Below are 6,375 nucleotides of genomic sequence, written 5' to 3'. Positions count from 1 at the left end.
CGGGGGGTCCGGCCTCTAGATAGGCAGAGCCAGCTGTCAGTCACGCAGCTGGGCGGATCCAGACATAATTGTCGGGATCCGCTTCAGCTGCGGCGTCTTAGTATACCGCGAGCAGCAGCTCGCGGTATACTGCGGCGTCTCAGTATACCGCCACATTTGTGATTTCTGATGCATACATTTTGCTGCACAAAAATGCATTTCACGTAGAAATCCCATTCTTTTTATGGGGCTGGTTCACATCACATGTGCTACAGTTTAAAATAAAAGAGAAAAGGAATATATGGGCTATTCACACCTACATGTGTGCGCTGCCATGCTTGCTGCATGTACACAGAACAGTGTGAATCCAGCCTCACACTTTACTGAGCAAAACCACTAGCCTCAAGCAATGCATAAACAGACAGTTGCCTGCACTAGACATGTTTGCATGCCATGGCTGTTGTACATGCTATCCTATGCCAGTGGAAAAAATCCCCAGCGAAAAATGTACTATTGCTTTTACATCCTATTACCGACTATACAGATATAGTAAAAATGATTGTTATTATCGAGCTATCTTTTGATGCTAGGGTTGTTAGCTAACATATTTCTTACATTTTCCATGTATTGTCAGCTTTACAAAACCCTTTTTATTCAGTAATAAGCCCAATCAGATTGGAAGATTGAAATTTTAAAGACTGCCGTTTCATATTTCTGCACAATGCGCATTACTCATTTATTTGATTAGAGTTACCTTATGTTAATTTTGCTCATAGAGCTGGACGGAGCACTGTGCCCTTTAAGGTTATACACTAAAATATGGCTTTATTAATTTCATTTGTTGGCACTAGAACAAGCTTTGTACAGTTCCCGTCCTCTCCACATGTTCTGTGCTAAAGAGAATAGCTCACAAATGTCAGCTACAATAGTGGATTCATGGTCACCGTTGTTAGCAAGAACAGAAGGTGATTCACTGATCACTTGAAGTGTGCTCATTATTCCCTTTATAGAGGCATACATGGTATTCACAGGCAACGTGCCTAGCAACTCAGAGTCCTTGTCTAACTGTCAGCCTGTACTATGTTTGCTTGACCCTACAAGGGTGAATGTGGCCAAAGCAGAATCCTCTACTTTCTCTTCTCTTAAATTAAATTTACATTTTAAATATTAATCATTGTATTAAAAATAATTTTTATAATAATATTATATTGCTGAACTTTATTCTGTTTTAAAGAAGCAGTAAACTGAAAATACTAATTACTTAAAGTGACATTAAACGATAAAAATGTTTCCCTCCCTCCCAATGTTAATGTAAGCACTTACCTTAAATGATGTCTCCTAATCCGATCTTCTTCTTCTTTCCTGTCCTTTTCATCTGTCTCTCCAGCGCTGCTGCGAGTCTCCGATCCAGCGCTGACTCCTCTTTGCTTGCTGCCACTTCCTGTCCCACGGTGTCTGCATGTGGCTGCACGCCTAAGCGTTTAAAAAAAAAAGTTTTTGCATATATCTACTGCTTGCTAGCAGTAGATATATGCAAAAAAAACAGGGGGTTTAATAACCCTTTAAAGTCCAACTGACCCTTTATATGTTAGGCTGCATAAACAGTAATACATATTAACTTCATATTATTTTTTTCCCCTTACTGTTTTATGCAGCAAGATTTAAAATAACCTGTGCTAGCAGCATGCTGGAGAGCCTGACCTCTGCTCAACACAGTCTGGGTTTCCAGCAATGCAACATGTCCACTTCTTAGTGCTCCAATCAACAGCACTTATACTCCTTAAGCAGTGCTGTTGATTGGAGAACTAAGCAAGGTGTGCCAGACCGCTTCAAACCTGGACCGCTGAGTTGAGCAGAGTTCTGGCTCTCTAGCATGCTGCAAGCACAGAGCAAGTCCATATATATTACTGTTTATCTAGCCTGACTGCAATACAGTGATAATATTGGAAGGTTCAATTGTGCTTTAATACATACTTAAAAAAGCATGTACACATTTACGTGAGCATGTATGTGAATACTGTGCATTTTGCAGAATGTAATTTTATGGGACTTTTGTTTTTTTCTTTCTTCCTTGATGTTCTGTAATTTAATTTGTAAATGCTCTATGTAGTGTATATCATAGTTACATAGTATTTGAGGTTGAATAAAGACATTAGTCCATCAAGTCCAACCTATTAGGATCTCATTCTAGGAGTACCTGTACCCCTGTATATTACGGTCCCTTAAGAAATCGTCCAAAAGTTTCTTGAACAATTCCACATTCTTTGCTGAAATCACTGTCTGTGGCAGTGAGTTCCAGACCCTAACTGATCTTACTGTGAAGAACCCCCTTCGCCCCTTGTGCTGGAATCAGGGAATTCGGTTTGCAGCCATGCTTAACAACTGCTGTACTATGTTTAGCTAGCCTAAGGGTCCACATATGCAGCTTTTTAAGGGCACATTTACATTTTTGTGGTGCTTTAATGCGCCCTATGTTGTGCAATAATGTGCGTTGTGTTAAGAAAGCCCATTAATAATAATCGGCTGCCAAAGTTTCTCGATAATTCTGAGGTGTCACCAAAATTGTAACATACCATATTGCGCTACAATGCATATGCATTTCCTTAGTGCATTGAGATGCCATTCAAAATTAATGACAATGTAACACATGTAGTGTGTGTTGCCCCGTGCATGTTACGCAGTGCAATAATGTAAATAGTCTCTAAAGGCGACCTATACTGAACAACGTATGGGGGTTGCTCTCCTATTCTAGTTCCTTGCTTGTCCTTGGCTTGATTACTTTCTGAGTCATTGACCTAGAACAAGCATGCAGAGTAGAAAATCATAGTGAGGTCATTTCTCCTAATCTACATATTTATTCAAGGTCAGGTCCTTAGAAAGTATTGAAGCTATTGGATAAGTATGACAGCCAGGGAACTAGCATTTTTACAATTAAAGGCCAGCAATGGCAGCCTACATCTCACTGTACAGGATACTTTTAAGAGGCCACCTGAGTCTTGCCTGCATCTACAGTATATGAGCTGAGACTGTTATGTCAAGTGCAGTACAGTGACTTGTTCCTATTCGGATGCTTTGCACAGAGCAAAATGAAGCCGCACTTGTGATGGTCCAAACCTTGAAATAGGTGGTTTCTCAAAATGATAGTAAGGGATTGTGCCTGGCCAAGACCAGTTTTGGTGAATACAAAAGCAGCAGCACTCCAAATAAATGCCTATTACAGATTTTGAGAAGACAGCATCACACAAGTCAAAAGCATTCAATTTGGGGCCTGGCAGGGTTCCTACCTCAAGGTGATGTAGTGGTAATAACTACGTATAGCAAACGTGTATAAATAGTAGGGATGCACTGATACTTATATCGGTATCAGTGCCCATACTGAGCATTTGAGTGAGTACCCATACTCACCCAAATGCTCCAATATTTAGCCCTATAACGGAACTTATTTCCTCGGACCAGTCATGACCCACCTCTCGGCTTCCTGATTGGATAGGAAGCCAGCTTCACGCTGCCTAGCGAAACTGCAAGGCAGCCTGGCTCCCTGACCAATCAGGAAACCATGCTGCCTCGCAGTGTAGCAAGGGAGCGTGAAGCCAGTGTTCTTTCGATAGAACACCGGATTCCCAGGAAATCAGAAAGCTGTGCAGTGGGTCATGACCCGCCACTTGGCTTCCTTATTAGCCGGATCCATGTTACCTCGGGATGCTGGTATCGGTATTTGGTATCAGCGAGTACTGAAAAAATATATCGGTACTCATACTCGATACCGAAAAAACAGTATCGGTGCATCCCTAATAAATACCCGAATTGAACCCATGGTAACACCCCCATGAGGTCATTATAACGTTATAATCCTGCTTAAAACGTAGCACTTACAAACAAAACAAATGTGTACCAATTACAAAGTAAACAATTGTGTTCAAAGTAGTAAACAAAGTATGTAAATACCTTCTGTTGGAGCACACAGATCAGTGGGGTACAAATCAGAGAAAATGAAGATTAGAAAAAAGAAACTAGAAACAAGAGTGGAGGAGAAAATGGACAATGGCGGGAGAAAGATGAGGTACTGGGGGGAGGAAACAGAAATATCAGAGCACAAACTAAGTGGGTCTGTATATGAGCATATAACGGCACAGAATGTAGTGTTTAATGTCACAGATGATTATGAAATGTTAATTAATTCAGTGTAGCTGCTGAGATAATGCCCCTTGGTAAAGTAAAATCCAGTCAACTCCTACATACAAGACAAACTTGGCAGAAAATAAAACGTGAATCCATTGAGGCATTGGTCATTGACTGTCTTTAAAACAAGTGTAACCAAAGATGTATTGAGCACCTTGGGGTTAAATCTTCCAAGGGTATATTTCCAAAAGGCTTCCCTAGCAGATTGTCCCAGTTACCCCCCCTGTATGGTTACCTGACCTGCTCTATGATCATGGCAAATTTTTTTTTTTAGCACGGAACATTTAAGTGTGGCCCACAGGGCCGTCTTTAACGCAGGGCAAAAGGGGCAGCTGCCCAGGGCCCAATCATTGTTGTGGGGCCCAAAGCAGCTGCCCCTTCAGCCCACATAAGATAAACACATGCAGGGCTGGCAGCCTCACTTGTGTAGGCAATGGGGCTTGCACCAGCCCTGCCCCCTGTCTGTGTACACGGCATCGGTGCTCTACAGACAGGAGGCTACATACAGCAGCATAGACGTGGCTCTGGGCTCCGCCCACTATCAACTCGGCCACGCCCCCTGCTCCCCGTACTCTGCTCTCCTGTGTTGTCTGGGGCCCAGCTTGGAGCCCACACCGTGCCCTGAGATGTCACTCCCACTGTGTTTGTCCTCTCCCTTCACACCAAGTAAGTGCACAAATATGCCATAGTTTATGTATGCAACACATACATATGCAGAGCAGGTTCCTGATATTGCTTCTCTAGTTCAATCTGTGCTGCTGAAGCAGGATTTAGAGTTTTAAAAGAAAATGTCATTATCAAGTTCTATGTATGGCTGCAGCAAAGCTTCCTGTGCTCTCAATACTAGGGATGCAGCTATCGATAATATTACAAACAGGATCTTTGCTATGGAACAACAAACCCCTAAGCTGCCAAGCTACAAAACTGTATACAACACCTAAAAAACGTGAATTATAAATGTGCACTGCGCTATAGAGACCAACTACATATGCAATCTAATGATAATCTACATGTGAAATAAATACAGAAATATATAAATATGCAGAATCACCCTATGCTGAATAAATACATATTAGGTATGTTTCCACTATATAATGTATTTATTCACCATAGGGTTATTCTGCATATTTATATATTTATTTCACATGTAGATTATTATTAGATTGCATATGTAGTTGGTCTATAAAGCGCAGTGCAATTTTATAATTCACTAGCAATGCTACTGCACCGATACCGATACCTGCACAGCCCGCCTGAGATCCCTACAGTCCTCCTGAGACCCCGCACAGCTTCCCACCAGGATATTGAATATCCTGTCTCTCTCCTGGCTTTCTCTCCTCATTCTCTCTCCTGGCTGTCTCTCCTTGCTCTCTCTCCTGGCTGTCTCTCACTCTTTCCCCTGGCTGTCTCTCCTGGCTCTCTCTCCTCTTGGTCTCTCCTGTGTGTCTCTCTTTGCTCTCTCCCCTAGTTCTCTCTCCTGGCTGTCTCTCCTCTCTTTCTCTCTCTTCCGTCTGTCTCTTCTCGCTCTCTCTCCCAGCTGTCTCTCTTTGCTCTCTCCCCTGGCTGTCTCTTCTCTCGTGGCTGTCTCTCCTTGCTCCCTCTGGCTGTCTCTTCTTGCTCTCTCTCCTGGCTGACTCTCCCTGCTCTCTCCCCTGGCTGTCTCTCCACACTCTCCTCTCTGGATGTCTCTCCTCTCTCTCTCCTGGCTGTCTCTTTTCTCTCTCTCCCCTGGCTATCTATTCTCTCTCCCTTGGCTGTCTCTCCTCACTCTCTCTCCCTTGGCTGTCTCTTCGCTCTCTCACCCCTGACTGTCTCTCCTCGCTCTCTCCCCTGTCTGTTTATTCTAAAAAAAATTGCAGTGTGGTGCAGTGTTGCCCCACCTGTTCCGTATGCTGCTGGTAGGGCCAGGGGAATGTAGGGGTGATGGTGAGGGGGGCCCAAGATTTTTATTTTTTTTTAACAATAGATCTTTATTAAGATTTTTTATAATGTGAGATATCATGGCTAATTATGATAAAGCTATACAAATGGGGAATAAAGCTTGTCTTAGTTTAAGTCTGATTGCTGGTATGCACCTCTAATCTTTGGCCCAACTGCCGTCTTTCTACAATGACATCACTGCAACTCTGATTGCTGGTATGCACCTCTACTCTCTGGCTCAACTGCCGTCTGTCTATGGCCCCGTTCACATATAGCGAATTGTCGCGCGATTTCCGC

This window comes from Nanorana parkeri, unplaced genomic scaffold, assembly GCF_000935625.1.
Source record: "Nanorana parkeri isolate BGI_ZX_2015 unplaced genomic scaffold, ASM93562v1 scaffold1008, whole genome shotgun sequence".
Classification (NCBI taxonomy): domain Eukaryota; kingdom Metazoa; phylum Chordata; class Amphibia; order Anura; family Dicroglossidae; genus Nanorana; species Nanorana parkeri.
Note: the sequence above shows the minus strand (reverse complement) of the source record.